Raw genomic sequence first — 19,113 nt, forward strand, 5'->3', positions numbered from 1 at the left:
TTATCCTCATGGGCTTTGTCCCATTTCAGAACTAAGTCACCGACTTGAAATTGTTTTGAACCGGATGAGACTGAACCAAAAGCTGCTTTGATGATTTGCTGATGTTTGGCATGAATAACCTTGGCTTTTTCTCTTTCCTCTTCTAATTTTAGAATTTGATCATGTCTAAGCTGAATAGAAGAAGAAGGAGTTTCCTCAATGTACTGTACTAGGGCTAAAGAAGGAAGAACAAGATTTGTGGGCAATACTGCTTCTTTTCCATACACAAGATTGAATGGGGAAGATCCTATAGAAGCTTTCTGTGTTATCCTATCAGCCCATAATGCAAACATTAAGGATTTGTGCTAGTTTTTATGATTTTGTTCTATAGTTCGCTTAATGATTTTGATCAAATTCTTATTAGTAGATTCTGCTAAACCATTACCCTGGGGATAGTAATTAGCAGAATACTTTAATTTAAACCCTCTTTTAATAGCGAAATCAAACATAGCATTGCCTCAGAAATAAGATGCATTATCAAAAACAAGAGCATTTGGGACACCAAACCTGGTAATGATGAATTGATCTATGAACTCAATGATTGCTTCAGAATTTGTTGTCTTCAACGGAATGGCCTCCACCCACTTAGTAAAATAATCGGTAGCAGTAAGGATATACTTATGTTGTTTGGAAGATGGTGGAGTAATTTCCCCAATGATGTCCAATCCCCATTGCTCAATGTTGACTGGTTGCAGAGGGAAAGCTGATTTACGTTGTCTTCCACTAGAAGTTTGGCAATTGAGGCATTTTCTTACATATTCGTGGGCATCTCTAAACAGCGTGGGCCAATAATATCCAACATGAATAATTTTGTGAGATGTTGTGTCAGCTCCAAAATGTCCTTCTGCTGGTCCATCATGTGACTCCTGCAAAACCTTTTGGGCTTCAGGCTTCTCAAGGCATCTTAACAAAATAGAATCATAATTCTGCTTAAAAAGCACGTTATCAATAATTGTGAAATTCTTTGCTTTTAACCTAATGGCCCTTTTGTTTTTATAAGACAAGTTTGGAGGCGCATAACCATTCTTTAAATAAAAGATTAAATCTGCATATTGAGATTCATAATCAGTGACACTTATCTGGTTGATTTCTTCAGTTTGATTTGTATCACCTGATTCTGGAATGTTGGATGCTCCTGCCAATATCCTGCAAAAACCTTGACCCCTAACAATCTTTTCTGGTTTAATTTCTAAGTCATATTCTTGAAGCGCTGTGACCCAATTTGCCCTTTTTTCACCCAGTTCTTTTTGGATTAATAGTTGCCTAACTGCTGGGAAAGGAACTATAACTTTTGTGTGGGTTTTCAAAAGGAAGGGTCTATAATGCTTGACTGCTTTAAATACAACAAAGGCTTGTTTTTCTACATCGGAGTAATTCAATTCAGCACCCTGAAGATTTGAGCTAAAAAATGAAATGGGTGCTTCCAAATTGTGATCGTTTAGTTGCGTGAGTACTGCAGCATAAGACAAGTTGGATGCAATGATATACAATGTAAAATGATTAGAAAAATTTGGAGTATTTAAGGCTGGGGCATTGATTATTGATTGCTTGATTAGATCAAAAGCTTCTTTTTCTGTTGATCCCCACTTAAAGACTGAATTTTTCTTAATCATTGTTTGAAGTGGCAAAATAATTTGAGAAAAGTCTGGAACAAATATTTTAACAAAATTGATCTGGCCTAAAAATGACTGCATCGATTTTTTATTGTGTGGGAAAGGGATTTCAGAGATTTCTTTGATCCGATCAGGATCAATATAAATGCCATCTTTGGACACAATAAATCCCAAGAGCTTTCCTTGATCAAAAGCAAAGAAAGACTTTTTAGGGTTAAGAGAAATACCATATCTTTTGCAATGCTGAAAAATTTGATTTAGATCCTGCAAATGATTATATCTGTCCTTAGAGAATACAGTAATATCATCTAAATAGACGACTATTGTTCTATTAATCAACCCTCTAAAAGCTATATCCATAGCTCTTTGGAATGTCGCTCCTGCATTTATAAGTCCCAAAGGCATTTTCTGATATGCATATGTTCCCCATTTTGTTCTGAATGTAGTTTTAAGCTGGTCATCGGGATGAACCAGTACTTGGTTATATCCTGAGAAACCATCTAGAAAGGACATTAATTCGGAGCCAGCTACCGATTGAAGTATTTGCTCCATAGTGGGTAATGGGAAATTGTCTTTCAAGCTCGCTTTGTTCAAATTTCTGAAATCAATACAAATTCGAGTGTTGCCATTTTTCTTTCTGACTGGCACCATATTAGAGACCCAGTTTGAGTGTTGGACAGGAAAAATAATCTTGGCTTTCAAGAGTTTGTTAAGTTCTGATTTTATCTGGCTCTCTAAGTTTGGGTGTACTTTTCTTAACTTCTGCTGAATCGGTTTCTGGTCGGGAAGCATTGGAATGGTATGCTGGATAATGGATTTATCATAAGTCTTCAAATCATCGTACTTCCAAGCAAAGACCTGTTTGTTTTTTATTAACAGTCTAATGAATGCCTCCTTCTCTTCCAAGGAAAGTCCTAGTCCTAAGTTAATGTTTTGAGGAGTTTGCTCGGTGCCAAGATTTATCAATTCAAACCTAAGGGTAGAACTTTGGAGTTTTGCATTAGTCACAGGTTTAAACCTATCTTGAATATCATAAATATCCTCCAACTTTACCACAGGCTTAGGAATTGCATTTTCCTAAGGTGTTTCTCTCATTTGGGAGTCATGCTCATCTTCCTCAATGATTTGATTATCATAGGATTTTTCAGAAGTTAAGAATTGTAAAATATCGTCATCATGGTTGAATACTCTCCAATTAGTGACATTGTCTGGAACTGAAGGCCTAAAGAGCAATTCTACGGAAAATCTATATGGGCTGTAGTCTTCAAAAGATAGGAGCTTGGAAGCTACATTAGCTAGGAGATTGGCAGCCGAGTTTTGAGACCTGGGAATGGAGGAAATGTTGAATGCAGAAAAGTGCGAGGTAAGTTCTTGTACTAGCGATTGATAATGTTTGAGGTGATTTGAAAGACAATGGATTGCATTCCTCACCTGTTTAACAATAATTTCAGAATCGCCGAATACTTTTAGATATTGCACTTTAAGACCGATTGCTTTATATAATCCTTGGACTAAGGCTTCATATTCGACTGTATTGTTAGTGCATTCAAATTCTAGTCTACAGGATAGCATTGTTTTTTCTCCTTGTGGGCTAACCAAAATACAACCTGCTCCTGAGCCCTCGCTAGACTTGGACCCATCGAAATATAAAGACCAAAATAAAGAGGTATTTACAAATACATTTACAGACTTCTTAGTATCATTGAAACATCTAGACCTATCTGTTTGTGCAAAATTCTCAATCTGAGATGTAAAATGATTAACTGAGAAAGGGGATGATTGGGAAACGAAGTTGCCAAAGAATGACTCTGATGAATAATTCCCCAAAATGTTGTTGTTGAATGCTACCGGCTGGTTTTCTTGTTCGAATTTTGTAACTGTATGGGTCATATGTTTCTCTCGATCGATCCTTATTTGATTTGGCTTGCCCTTGTAGGGAAGCCACATATGTGACCAATCAGTGGAAATATACCCATGCAATTTCTCAGACCAATCCCTACTCAAAATTAAACCGTAAAATTCAGGTATATCAGCTATTAGGATATCAATCCTCTACACTATTCTTGGATCAGCAGATAACCTAATGGTTACAGAATTAATTTCTCCTAAAACCTGTACTTTGGTCCTGTCCAACTGTACAATATGAATAGCAGACTTTTGGGGTTCAATGTTCAATTTAGAACAAACTGAAGATGCCATTATGTTAGACGATGTCCTTGAGTCAATTAAACAGTTGTGCAAGTTTCTGTTGTAAATCTCATAGGTTAGAAGGAAGGGTGGAGTATGAGAATTTGATCTATCTCCAATCATAACTGAATCGGTAGCTTCAACCATTCTTGGAGGAGGTTGACCTGAATCATTAGCAGCTTTTGCACTGGGAAGAGATGTAGAAGGAACAACATTCAATTCTTTAAGAAGTAATTTCTGCTGATGCTTTAATTTACTAAGTTCAAACATAGTAATGTTTGCTTTTGTTTTCTTCATGTCATCAACAATATTATACTCCATCCAATCTGATACCACTAATGTTTTAGATGTTGAAGGAGTATTAGAAGTTGAAGGCTGGTTTTGGGGAACAGCTGCAGGTGATTTCTTTGCAGGTGTTTTTTCTTTGGTTGTAGCGGCACCAGCACTCCTTTTCTTTGATGTTACCTGAACCGGTTCGGAAGTACTTTTGCTTCTAGTAGTGACCGGGAATGCTTCTTCTTTGTTGTCGGTATCGGAGTTAAGGAGTATAAAATCCCACATTCCATGACATTCTACTACTTCTTCTTCATCGCTAGTTTGTGAAATTGATTCCTCTTCCTCTTCTTCTTGTTCAGAATCAGCATTAGATATGACATTGGGTGGCTTTGATTCATTTTTCTTAAAAGTTCTAAAGGGCCTTTTGGTTGATGTCTCAGCTACCTGTTTTTTTATTTTGACCATTTCATTTGATAAAGTTTTTAGGACTTTTTGCAAACCTTCCATGTCATAGGGATCTTTTGAGGTTTTCTTTCTTGAGTCATCTTTAAAAGAGACCTTTTTGGCTTTTCTGTCTTCCAGGGCAGCTTTCTTTTCCAGGGCATTGATGCATTTCTCCACAGCAAGCGCTTCTTTCATGTTTTCGGCTAAGGTCGGTTTCCTGGCTCTATCTACAAAGATGGCTATATTGGCAGGCAGAGTTGTTATATACCATTCGCTCCGAATTTGTTCACTTGGTTTGGAGGCTGTAGGGATTTTATTTAGGAGTTTATTGAAGCGAGCATTAAATTCCTTAATTTGTTCCCTATGCTCTATTCTCAAATTGGAGAGGTCATTTATCAGGGTAGCCAAAGACCTATCATCTCCATATTTGGTAAGAAACTGCTCTTGGCAAGTGTTCCAACTGGTAATGGAACCAGAGGGTAGAGAAAAATACCAGGATCCTGCTGATCCCTGCAAGGTGTAAGGAAAAAGTCTAACAACAACATCTTGTTCTGTTACTCCTTTCAAGTTGATTGCCAACATGAAATTATTGATGTGTTCCTCAGCCTGGGTCCCATCATCTGGATTAAACTTGGGTAGCCATTTTTCAGGAGCATCTGGTAATGGATGCAATGGTGCAGGCATATTGACTGCACCAGGTCTGGTCCATGGATCTGCCATTATAATAGCAGTAGTGGTTGATACTACTGTCGGGACTACAGATGTCTGGGAAGGAAGTAATATTGAGGAGTGAGCAGGTTGGGATGCTGAAGCTCCTAATCCCTGGTGAACAACAATATGTAAATGGGGAGTGGATGGTTGACTTTGCAGCGGAGAAGATGCAATGGATGATATGGATGAAAGCTCTTCACTGTCAGATCCTTCAGTATATTTTTTCGCCTTTTTCCTTTTGGGTAAAGGGAGCTCAGTGGGTTCAATACCGAGATTTTCGCTCTGAAGTCTGGTGAGAGGGTGAGGTAAATTGAACTGCGAAGTCGCACTGCTTTGTGATACCTCAGATTTCTGTGGTGAAATCGAGAAGCTCTGAAGTTTGTGGATAAGAGACTGGACTTCAAGTGATTCAAGACTTAATTGTTCTGGAGTATGATGGGTTTGAGCAGTGGTAGTTGATTCCTCTTCTTCTTGTTTGGATACTGGAGAACCAGCATGCGAATGAGAAGTTCGAGGGGATTCGGAGGGAGAATTACTCTTAGAATGGCTTGCAGATTTGGGTTTGTTTGCCATTCACAGTCGACCCTCCTTCTAGCACCAAAAATGTTGATGCCTCGAAAATCGCTGCAACAACATTGGGGATAACCACCCGGTCCGGACCTTAGTACAACTCCTTTTCCGTTTGGAATAGTGGCTCCGACTGGGGATAATGGGACCGGTTTCCCAAAAGTGGATAAACGGGATGAATGGATGATTTATAAACTAAGCTAGCGGTGAGCGAATAAATAAACTATTAACAAGAATACATAAATTATGATCTATCCCGGTGTTAACACCCAGGTTGTTCCCTTTGACTCCCAAGGGAATACGGTCAGGGTAACCACTAACCAATCTTTGGATTACAGCTTCTAGCCAAATTGTAATCAGAGAGGGCTCTCTCTTTAAGGTTTGTCTCTGTTTTGTGAAGATCTTAGGCTAGTTATGAGTTCAGGGTTTTGGTTTTATGTTTTGGTTGAGGGATATCTTTCTGTACCTAAGGTGAAAGTCTTCAGATAGTGTTAATCCATTGGGCAATGGAGTCTGTGGCTACAGGTCATTTGAAATATTGAGTTGGGTTGATGAAACTACAGGTCCATTTAAATACTTCATGAAACAAACTTGAAATTGTGATGGTGAAATGTATATAACCAGTGAAAAGCAATTAAGAATTTTCCACTAAGCTGGGGTGTGAGAAAAAGATATATTGCACAGGAGCAAACTTGAAATTCCTGAAACAATAATCACTGTGAAAGATATAGTGTGAAGGTGCAGCAATTAAGAATTACACCTTTATTACTATAACTGAAGAAAAACATTTATAATAGCTTAGATTGAGTTCAGGGTAATCTGTGATTAAATCCTAGAACTATTCTTTTTCTTTGCCATTAACTACAAAACACAGAAACAGGAATGAGATATGAAAAGATAACAAAACACATAACGAAGAGTTTTTAAGGAAAACTTATTGTGCCATGAAGTACGCAGGAATCCTGTAACATTCAGCAAAACACCACAATGCCTCAGATAACGCAGAGCTTTGGAAATTCCATCAGCTTTGTATTAATTCTCTGAAAATTTACAACATAAGAACTCTAGAAGAGAAATCAACAACAACCCCTGCAAGCTTATGCGAGGGGGAATATATACAATCGGTCATACAAAATATCTGAACCGTTGAGTCATCTGGAAATAAATACGTTCACCAACTTGTACAGAACAACAGATAAGAAAGTTATTACAGCTTTGAACACAAAGTAAATGTTCTTTAATTCTGTCAGTAGACTTTTTGACCTTTGGAGGCCACTGAGTCGGTTTGAACGTTCTGTTTTTAATGCTGGATGATGTGTCTTTATGGCTGTCGTGCTGTAGCTTTCTCAACCCTGTCACCTGTGACTGTCAGTGCTGCTTTAGTGGCCGAATAGTTTTGCTAAATTGGCTCAGCCCATTCTTCTCCATACATGCTGAATTTATCAAATTTTCCAGTGCATGATAACTTATATTTTTTGATGAAAAACTTGGTGAATGGCTTCTTGTCTATAATATCATCTGTATGGTCTTAGTCCACCATTCCTGTGTGGGCAATTGATGTCTCAGAATTGCCTCTAAGGTCTCATTTTCCTCTGTGTATTTGTAGAAATTTGGAGGCACTTCAAACAAATGTTTGATCTCATTCATTATAAAGAATAAGTTCTCTACCCTGTTGTAAAGACTTTTTCCTGTTGCTGGTCCTGGTTCTTCTGAAGTACTGGGTCTTTCAGTGATCTAATTAGTAGCAAATGTATTGACCCTTTTGGCATAATGCTCACGTGAAAGTAGCCTCCTTGCTCTGTTCAGTAAGCCAGGAAGACCTTTGTTTTGTAATGCTGCAAATTTGTCCATAAACTTATTAACCTCTGTCTGCATGTCCTGGCTTCTTCTTTCCAATGTCTGTACCAGGCTTTTTAATGTCATGACCCTCTTTATCAGCTGGATGGTCTCGGTTCTGCTTGTAATTCCCATTGTCGCCAGCTGAGCACTTGTTCTGTTATTAAGCACATTAATCATTCTATTGACAACCTCAGGCATATTGCCTAGAGATGCCCTTGCTCTTTGGATTTCTCTATGTGCTTTCCCTATGAGCTCTATTTGCTCATGAATGGTCTCAATTTATTGCCATTGATCAGTTATGGATTGGCCAATGTTGGCCCATAGGACTGTCTTGAGTTCAGCCACTACTTTATCAAGTGTGAGCTCCTTCTCCAGCTCCTTTATCCTCTCTTTGAGAGCCTTTATCTCTGTTCCTTTCTCAGCAACACTTTGTTTTGATTTATCATATCTTTCATTCAACTTGACCAAATTTTCCCTGGCCTCATTTAATTCTGCCATTTGGGCTTCCAGGGCTTGGATTTCATTTCTCAGTTTCTGCATGTCCAGGCTTGGAGCCTGCTCTGTTGTTGGCGCTGGTGCTGATGTGGAAGGCGCTGTTTGTTCTGTCGTTTCAGGGGGAGGAGCAGTATTTTGAGGAGGTTCCTCAAGGTTAATTATCTCTGGAGGAGGCTGAGATGTTTGTCCTCCTTCTTTTTGTTGTAATGCTGCCTGCAGTGCAGCCTGTGCAGCCTCTGATTTTCCCAATTTCTCCTGTGTCTGGATCAACTGTTTGTATAATGACACCAGCATAGCTGCTGCATCTTGGTCATGTCTCAGCTGGGCAACCTCTTCTGTTTGAGGATGAAGAGTTGCTGGGATTTTGATCATTTTCCTCAACACTGCCATATCTGCATCCCTTAATTTCAGCAGTGCTTGTACAACCTTGATGTCCTTGGGATCATGCCCAAGTTCTATTATGATGTCCTCCAGTGCTTTGATTCGGTTGTCTTTTGCTTGAGAGGATGCCCTTTCCAACTCAAGTTGGCAGTTGTGTTGTTTAGGCTATTTTCTAGCCTGTAGTTCACCAATGTCTTATCTGCCAAGGAGGCATACACCATCTCACCCGTTTGCTTATGTAATTCGATTTGATCCATTGGGTGGATGTCCCTGGCAAGGACCTCAAGGTTGGTCCTTATGTAATCTGCAGCTGACTGCGGCTGCAACACTGCTGGCGTAAAATGGCTCATGATCATTTTTCCCTCCTGGACATCATATGCAGACATTAGTCTTTGTTGGTTAGTGGGAGCCATTTTCAACAAATGATTATATAGTTGTATTCTTATGGGCTCATTCCTCTTCTTTATGTCAATGAATTGTTGCTTGATGCCAAGTTCACCTCCTCCTTGCTGGCTTGAGGAGTTGACTTCTCCTCCCACTGTCCTTTCTTGTTCCTGCTGGAAGGAACTTGCTGAGGCTTACATACTTGGTGGGCCCATGCCCAAAGATTGCCCTATAGGCATTTCTTCCTCTGAGAGGGGATTCATCCTGTGTCTTTTCTCCCCTTGAGTTATTGATGTTGAGGGGAGTCTCTCTGTCCCTCTTTCTACTTATGTCTTCTTTTTTGGGGTTTGGAGGACTGAGGCCTCCACTGTTGTCTCCTGCCTAGGAGGCAGAGTGTCCTGAGCTTGTTGCCCGGTGGATTTTGGGGCCTGTGATGTTTGCTCTTGTTGCACTGGCTGTTCCTTTTCTTGTTGCCCCCCTTGTTGCTGTTGTACCTGTGGCTGTTGCTGCACTTCCTGCTGCTGTACCTGTTCATGAGGTGGCTGCTCTGGCTCCATCTCTTTCTCTTTGCCTTTGCTATAGGTTTGATCAGTAGCTTTGGCTACTTGTTGATGTGCTGTGGAGGATGAGGCAACTGCTCCCACTTGAGTGCCTGGAAGAGCAAATACCTGTGCACAAAGCTCTAAGTCAGCCATCTTTTGGAGATTTTTAACTGCTCTTTGATTTAATTCTTCTTGTGTGGCAGCCTCCTCTAAGGTTCCTCTCCTCCACTTTATTTGATTTGCATATTTTTCTATGTGAGGCAAGCTTAAGTGGCCATAATTGGCCAGCCTATATTTGACCCTTCTTAGGCTTATGAAATGATTGGGGTCGTATGGTTTCCAAAGAAAACTGGTCTATAGGCCAAGGGATTCTAGCATTCTGTCTGCTTCTTGCCAACTTTCCTCCCTTTTGTTGTAAATGAAGTGGCCTAGTTGGTTTCTGACTTTGAGCTGTGCTTTCTTGCCTTTGCCTGAAAAGTGTAGTACATCAGCATTCCCAAATTGCCTGAAGTATTCAAGGGCAAACAATCTCATGGGCACATATTTGGGTAATTTGTATGGGGGCAAGTCACATCCATATATTCTGATGACGGTGTGGTTTTGGTAATAGTACCAATCCCCAATGTTGTATACCTTAGACAATTGAAGGACTCTCTGCATCTCATCAGTTAGCCTTGGAGGAGGAGAGCTCAGAAGCAGGGACATGGCTGGATGGATGAAGAGGTCTATAAACTCACAATAAGTGTATGGAGAACAAGATCTGTAGTGGAAGGCAGAGGCCCAATAAACTACTGACCTTGGATTGCCTTGTGCATCCACTCTCTTCACAGCAAAGTGAAATTTCTCATGTTGATAATACAAAATTAAGTGTTAGATGTAAGAGGTGTATCTGAACACCCTTTCTCTTGCCAAGTTCATTAATTGCTCATGTATTTTTTCAGATATGTAGGTGGCATAGTCATAGCAGATTGGAGATTTGCCAGCGGAAAACATGAGCATCATCACCAGCACAGTTTCATCAACAAACTCAATTGAATTATAGCCCAAAATGGGACTGATCATGTCTACAAGGTCCCTGCCCAATTGGTTGAGGTAAACATGAGAAATGGGAGGTTACTTCACAGTGTCAGAGTCAATGTACAATTGATTTAGTTTGGTGACCTGAGCATCTGTCAATTTAGCTCCTTGCTTTATCAGATCAATCAGTGATAAAGGAACTAATTTCTTCTCAGTTTTGAAGTGCAGCATCTCTCTGATGGCTTCAGGGGTGACATAGAAAACAACTGAGCCTGAAGGGTCAATCACAGCCCTCTGAGTAGCGTCGTAGCAGTCAGCACATAGGTGGATTAGGTCAGGAAACTGGTTGACCTGAGGGAGCTTGAAGATAGGGAGGAAAGAATCCCAAATTCCCAATACATCTGTTCCAGCCTGGTGTTTAATCTTCAATTCGTTTAACAAGTGGATGTGGTACTTGCTGTGCATTAGCATTTCTTCTGATATTTGATAATCCAGGTCTACTAATGGTTTCCATTCCAATTCTCTCTGAGGGGCATTTAATGGAGCAATATTCAAGGCTACAGGATCTACTGGTGCATCCATGGTTACTTTAGGATTCTGTTTGTATGCACTGGTGTTACTATGCAGAGCAACACAAAGGAGTATTTCTTGGAAAGAGAGGTGATTTACTGAGGAACAGAGAATAAAATGGCAATGGCAGCAATTGAAACACTGCACAGAGCACTGATAGGGCAAATGCTTGGCCTTAAAAACTCTCTTTATGGTGAATTGGTGCAGCTTGGGTTCTCAGTTCACAAATGCGTGAACTAACTGTATGTTTTGTGAAAACTCAGGTAAACAAGGCTCTGCAGGCGAAATTCGACTTTACAACTGAAAATGGAGGCTAGCCACAGGGGATTTAGCGGTAAACAGAGTTTTTTCTTACGCTTTAAGCTATTGTTGGAGAATGCAGGATAAAACCAGGCGCAGAGGGAATGACTGGGATAAATACCTGGTAAATTGTCGGCAATAGTCACAAATGCAGGTGGAATTGGCACACCAACGGTCCTAGGGTCGAATTCAGTAGGTTGACGCTTGTTTGGTCGTAAAATACATGCGGAGGTGCCAAAGTCATTTTTTTTGCAAAAGTAATGAAAAACACAATTTTTCGGCCAAAATATGGATTTTTGGGTTATTTGGCGCTTTTTTTGGATGACGTCAGCATGACATCATCAGGTGGGGTCAAGGTCGGATGACGTCAGCATGACGTCATCGAGTGACGTGGCAGCTTGAGAGTGGTCCACGGGGATGGTGAGGTGGCGGGCAGGTCAGAGCAGTGGCGGACGGGGGTGCTGACGCGACGGTGATGTAGCAGTGACGTGGTAGTGACGTTGGCAAGGCGGGTTCACAGAAACCAGAAACGGTAAGCGGTTTGATATCGCACCGCCTTATATACGGAAGCGAGATTGTCAGAGGGCGCTCCGATACGATTTGGGGGTGACGCGTGGCAGAGGCCTGCCTCACCCTCTGACAGATTTCGGAAGGTAACTTACGGACGTCGGGCCCGGTCCGAAATGCATGAGAGCCGTCGGATGAAAAGGGCCAGATCCGACGGTCGACGGATCGTTAAGGTGCCAGGTTGATAAGGACGTGGGCGGGGATTAAAATAATATATTTGTTTGAAAAGCGCGCCCGGCGAGAACCTTTGGAGTTTGGCAAATTTATATGGTTTCCAATGTATTTTTATAAAAACGCGCATAGCGCCCAAAATTTGGGTAAAATGAAAAAGTGGGATTTTCATGTGTTTTTGCAAATGAAGCGGGTTAGGGGTGAAAATGGGATTTTTTACAAGGTTCTTTTGCGAATGAAGGGGTTAATGGTTTAGATAACTTCTGAAGGGGAAAGAGGGGTTGGGTTTGGGTTCTTAAACTGACCGGATGTCAATTTAATCCTTGACAGTGAACATATGGCTATAATGCCAAGGGGAAGGGATATTTATAGAATGCTTGGGGTTTATACACCATAGTGTTTATAATAGGGAAAGGGTAACATAGGGGATTTAGATAATAAGAAGTTAGGGGTTAATATGAATTGAAGAAGTGAATGAGGGGTGATATCACTAAGTTTATGTGAAAACAACTTAGCTTAGGGAGTAGATCAAAATGAAAAGATTTTTAGACAAGAAATGTGGCTTTTAAAGGAATAAGAACCAACATTAAACCTTAAATTCTTTCATGAGAACAACTGATGAAGGGATGTTAGTAATGAATGTGAAAGGGGGGAAAAGGAAGTTAGTCATGCTCCTTTGCTTTGCTGCAACATGATGGAGAAGAGGAGCTTCTCTATGCACTGATGTTTGCTTTGTGTTATACCAGCAAGATTCATTTGAAAGAAATGACATTTCTGCAACCCCATCTGCCTACCCATCTACTTGCCTAGCATTTTTTGTTTCTTCATGGAGGGTGCACTTAGACTTGCAGACCCTTATTTGCCTTTTCTTTCCTCTTGGCTTTTTCTTTTGATTTTCTATCTAGAACTACCCTTATTGCTTCCAAGGTCCCAGATTAAGCAGTTGGGAACCTTACTTTCTCTACCTAAGCTACTGGTCTGCCAAGATTAAACAGTTTGGACAGACTTCTTTCTCTATTCTACAACAGAAAATTAAAACATGGCATGATCCAGATCAGGCTGTTGGACCATCCATCAAAATTGAGTCAACATTAAGCTATATACACACATTGTTTTCTCTTGGAAATATGGGATCTTTGCATCACCAAAGCAGAGCATATTTGGAACTTTCTTTGCCAATCATGAAATATGAAACCTATTGGTATAGGTAGCTAACAGTGGCTCCACATGGGGATGGTTTTTCCATTTGAAAGACCAAGAACAGCAGGTCAGAATGCCTTGGCCCTTGACTTCTTGTATCAAAACTTGGAGTATTCCTCTTTGAAATGCCAAAATTGTGCTCTTCCCATCTTGGTAAATCTCTGAACTTATTTGCCTTTTGCTGATAACTTATAAAACTTGAGAAACTGCATTTTTACATGTTTAACAGAAAGTAATATATACACCTGAATATGTACAAGGGAAACTCAGGCTGCACTTATGGATAGTAGTCAAAATAGTGCTTCAACATCCTGCCATTCACAGGACCTTCATCCAAATCAGCTTCATCAAGACTTTTAAGGAAATATGTATTGTTTCCTTGTACTGCTTGAACAGAAAATGGTCCTCTCCAAAGGGAATCAAATTTTCCATGTTTTCCCTTATCTTCCCTCCTTGAATCCCACTTGAGGACTTTGTCTCCAATGTTGAAATCTTCTGCCTTAGTCCTTCTATCAAAAGCTTTCTTTAATTTTTCTTGTAAAACTTGAACTCTGCTGAAAACTTGGTCTCTAGTTTGCTGCAAACATATTATTTGATTGATCCTTCTTTGCATGTCATTGGGCTCAGCTTGACTTTCTTGGAGCAGTTTCATAACAGGAACCCCCAGTGATGAAGGAAATTTGGCTTCCAATCGATAGACTAACTCATATGGGTTGACCCCAATTGATCTCTTGGTTGTTAGTCTATCTGCCCATAAAGCATTCACAAGCTTCTTATGCCAATTCTTCTTATTTTCTTCCAACACCTTCTTTATGATGTTTACAAGGCTTTTATTTGATGATTCTGTTAGGCCATTTCCTTGGGGATAGTATGCAGTAGAATGGCCCAAGGTAATGTGAAATTTGTGGCAGAAATTCACCATCTTCTTAGATCTGAAGGCAGCAGCATTGTCTGTTATTATCTTATGAGGACAGCCAAATCTAGAAAGAATATTGGTCTCAAGGAACTGAATGATAGTGGAATCATTTGCTTGTCTGCATGGAACAACTTCAATCCATTTAGTAAAGTAGTCTGTAGCTGTTAGAATCCATCTATGTTGGCCTGAAGATGAGGGGTGAATTTCCCCAATGAAATCCAAGCCCCATTGTTGAAAAGGCCTCTCTGTTGCAATAGGCCTCAGAGGCAGTGGCAGTAACTTTCTCTTTCCCTCAAACACTTGACATTTATGACATGAGGTGGTGAATTTCTTGACATCAGAGAAAACAGTGGGCCAATAATAACCAGCCCTCAGTATCTTATCCACAGTGGACTTCCAATACAAATGTCCACCACACTCACCTGCATGAAATTCTTTCATAACATTGTTAGTCTCATTCTCAATCAAGCAGTTTAGCAGTATACCCTCATGGTTTTTCCAAAATAAATTGCCTTCCATGACACAAAATCTTGAAGCTTTCATTTTTAGGAACCTACACTTAGTTCTGGACAATCCTGGTGGAGCACACAGGTTTTGCAATACATAACATATATCAGAGTACCAAGGGGATTGTTCAAAGGCTACATTGATCTTTGGAGTCGCCAGCTCCGGTTCATTGTCCAGCTGGTTTATGTCTAAGGCTTGGAAGTTTGTTTCAGACATTAACTTGGCCAAACCTTGCCCTTTTATCAGTTTTGTAGGTTTTATTTCAATGTCAAATTCTAAAATGTTAGCAATCCATTTTCCTCTTCTGCCCTCTAAGTTCTCTTGGGTAAGTATGTCTTTAACAATAGGACTTGGTACATAAGCTATAACATGGGAGTACAAGATATAAATCCTAAAGTCTTTGATAGCTTTGACCAAAGCATATGCTTGCTTTTCCATGATCTGATATTTCAGGGGTGCATCTCTGAGAGCTCTACTAAAGAAAGCAATAGGTCTCTCATTTCCTTGGTCATCTTTCTGTAATAAGACAACAGCAATAGTATGCTGGGAGGCAAAAGAGAAAATGATAAACTCTTTGTCAAATTGTGGATTTGTTAAGACTGGAGTTTGGGTAAGGTCCAATTTTATTCCTTCAATAGCTTGATTTGCTTCTACTGTCCATTTTACTTTAGAATCCTTTTTAAGCATGTTATTGAGTAATCTGCTCAATTCTGCCAGATTTGGGATAAATATCCTTAGGAAGTTGATCTTCCCCAAGAATGCTTGTAATTCTTTGATATTTCTTGGGTGGGGCATTTGCAAGATAGCTTGTATTCTGTCTGGGTCAATTATAATGCCATCCTTTGAAATGATATGACCTAACAGCTTACCTTCTTCCAAACCAAATAGAGATTTCTTAGGATTCAAGGAAATTCCATATTTCCTACATGTTAAGAAGATCTGCCTCAAATGCTTCAAGTGTTCTTGGTCAGATTTTGAGAAAGGTGTGAGGTCATCTAAATAAATAACAAGGAAGTCATGGATCTCCTTGGAAAAAGCAATATCCATCGCTCTTTGAAATGTTGCCCCTGCATTTTTTAACCCAAGAGGCATTTTTACATATTTGAAAGTTCCCCAGGGGGTTGTAAATGCAGTTTTGTCTTGATCATCTGGGTGCACTAGGATTTGATTAAAGCCTGAGAATCCATCAAGTAATGAGATCCTTGAATCTCCTACCACTCTTTGGAGAATGTGATCCATCTTAGGTAAGGGATAGTTGTCTTTGAGGGACACTTGGTTTAGGTTTCTAAGATCAACACAAAGTCTTATCTCACCAGTTTTCTTTCTTGTGGGCACCAAATTTGAGATCCAGTCAGAAAACCTGATTGGTGCTATGATACCAGCTTTAAACATTTTTTGTACCTCTTTTTCAATTGAAGGGAGGAGCATGGGGTTTATCCTTCTCAATTTTTGCTTGAATGGCTTTTGATTTGGCTTGAGAGGGATGGTGTGTTGGATAACAGAGGTGTCATAGGATTTTAAGTCCTCATAACACCATGCAAAGACATCTTGGAACTCTTTGAAGAGATCAATATATTTGGGCTTCTGATCAGGAGGTAAGGACGCAGACAATTTTATTATCTTGGGTTTCTCAATGGTTCTGATGTTGCATTCTTCAATGGCAGAATTAAGGGGCTGCATTTTTGGTTTTCTAGGGACATCATTTGAGTCAAAAATATCCTCTAATGGATTTAGGCCTGTTGGAAGAAAATTGTCTTTCAATTGTATCACTTCAGCTTCAGCGCCAGCTATTTCTTCACAACTAATTTGTTGAATTTCTTGTATGTTGTCTTTGTTGAAAATTGTTGGATGTAGCCTTTGGTTAGCTGTTTTGGGTGATATTGGCTTGTGGTTCTGTTGATCAGGTATTTGTGATTGACTTGCTCCCTCAGGTATTTGTGATTGACTTGCTCCTTCAAGTATTTGTGATTGACTTGCTCCCTCAGGTATTTGTGATTGACTTGCTCCTTCAAGTATTTGTGATTGACTTGCTCCCTCAGTGTCAATATTTAGTCCTGCAAACTCCTGTTGTAAGGTCAAGAAATTATTTATTTGTGTATCATCTTCAAATACTTGCCAGTCCTTGACATTGTTTGGGACAGAAGGTCTGTGTTTTACCTCAGCTGTAAAGCAATGGCTAGGTTCAAAGGGTAGTTTGCAGGTACTTGCAAATGTGGCCAAACTATGAGCATGAAGATTATGATCTCTAGAGATTTTGGTAATTTGGAATTCGGTGAAGGAGTTTAGTATTTCAGCAGCAGCAGACCTATAAGATCTCAACCTTTTGTCATTAGTGACAAAATTTCCCTTTACTTGTTGGATAACTAAGTCTGAATCTCCCGTGATTGAAACCTTTGTGGCTTGTAAGGATTTTACTAGTTTGAGGCCTAGTAAAAGAGCTTCATATTCTGCCATGTTATTAGTGCATCTGAAATTTAGTCTATAGGCTCGACCTTGTGCATGACTATTTAGTTCATTATGTATCCAAACTCCAGCTCCTGCCCCTAATTTGTTGACTGACCCATCAAATTCAAGGAACCATAGGATCTCTTGTTCTAGGGGAGACTTAATAACTTCTCTGTGATCTGGGATTGTGAGTTGAAGTTCTGGTTTTTCATTTAGTTTGTCTTTTAGGACAGTCTCATCACTTGATTGGATCAGCTTTATTTCTAGAGCAGCAGCTTGTTCATTAATGTCCTGATCTTGTTTGAGTGTCTTGGTTTCATCATCATTTGTAAGACCTGAATTATCATTGAAGAGAATATATGAATCTATATCAGAATGGACAACATATATGGGAAAGTTTTGAGGTTTTTCTTCATTGCTGACCATGTATTTCATAAGTGACTCTCTATATAACCTCTTGGGTTGACCAAAGACTGAGATGGTTGCATACGACATGTCTAATTGTAGGGAACCTTGGAGTTTATCCCCCCATGATCTTGATAACATCATCCCATAATTGGGTGGGATATCAGCAACTACAACATCCATCAGGATTGTCTTATTGGGATATTGGACGAGTGAGACACAGAGATCTTTTATGAGACCTAAACACTTAACTTGGCTGGAGTCAAATGAGAATAGGTCCTTATATGGTCTTGTAATATCTAGATTCAATCTTTCCATGACTGATTTAGGCATCAAGTTGTGAGAGGCACCTGAGTCAAACATTGCATTGTGTAGTATCTTATCATGAACATGCAGGCTGACATAGAAAGGTAAGATCCCTGTAACTGCTGTCTTTCCATCAACCTCTGGACCGAAAAGCAATTCTGGGGTGTCATCCAACACATTGACATTATATTTATTACGAGTAAGTTGAAGGGACTTCTTGATTTGTTGTCTATAAATGTCATGCTTGGCTAGTTCTGAAAGAGGAATAGCTACCTTCAATTTGCCAATTTCAGCTTCTAAGTCAAAGGGTCTTTCAGATGGGATCTTGGTGTTGTGGGTGATAGCCTTTTCCTTGTTCGCTAAATCTTCTTCTTGATTCTTTTCTTGATCTTGAGGCTTGTCCTTCTTACTCATCTCTTGAGGAGTATTACTTGGGTTGTGTTGGAAGGGTGTTGTAGCTACTGGTTGCTGTTTTGAGGGGGATGTTTCAGTTATTTCCTCAACTGTTACCTCATCTGTAATTGGACCAGTTTTGTCACTTGGTTCTGTGACAATAGCTTTCTTAGGATGTGGAGTGTCCTTTGTCTTGTCAGGCCGTGTCACATTTATAGTTCTGCTTCTTAGCTTGTATTGCTTATGAACTTCATAAACAGCTGTGTCATATCCTTGTTTAAAGTCAAATGACTCACCTGACCTGGTTTGGAATTGCTGAATGTCATCATCCTTATGATCTTCTTGACTCAGAAAAACTTGCTGCTCATCATTGAGGCCCATCAGGTTAATGTGGGTGTCATTTGTTTGCTCATTCGGATTGGATGTCTCAGTATAGTTTTCCTGGAAAGGAGGTCTTATGTCTGGATCAGAAACGGCCTTGCCAACGTTTGGCTTTTGATTTCTCCTAAAATTGGGATTCCTGATAGGGTTACTTTGTGGTGCTTACCATGATGACTTTCTCTCAACTGATTCTACTCTATCCCCCAATCTCTTCATACCAGTGAGTATTGCATCCAGTTTTTGATCAAAGGCTGAGGGTTCTTCTTTGAAGGTGGTTCTCTTTTCCAATCTTGCCCTGTTTCTTTTGTCAATCAGGTTAGCCTCTACTGTGACAGCAACCTTTTGGGCATCTTCAAGGGTTTCAGGGGCTCTTTCCTTCAATTGATATGCCATATTAGGGTCAAAACCATCAGGAAATTTGTACAAGGCTAAATCAGGAGGAGGTCTTAAATTCTGT

The sequence above is a fragment of the Pinus tabuliformis genome, chromosome 4_1 (genome assembly GCF_031772625.1).
Source record: "Pinus tabuliformis cultivar Carrire ecotype Pingquan chromosome 4_1, CPIR1, whole genome shotgun sequence".
NCBI lineage: Eukaryota > Viridiplantae > Streptophyta > Pinopsida > Pinales > Pinaceae > Pinus > Pinus tabuliformis.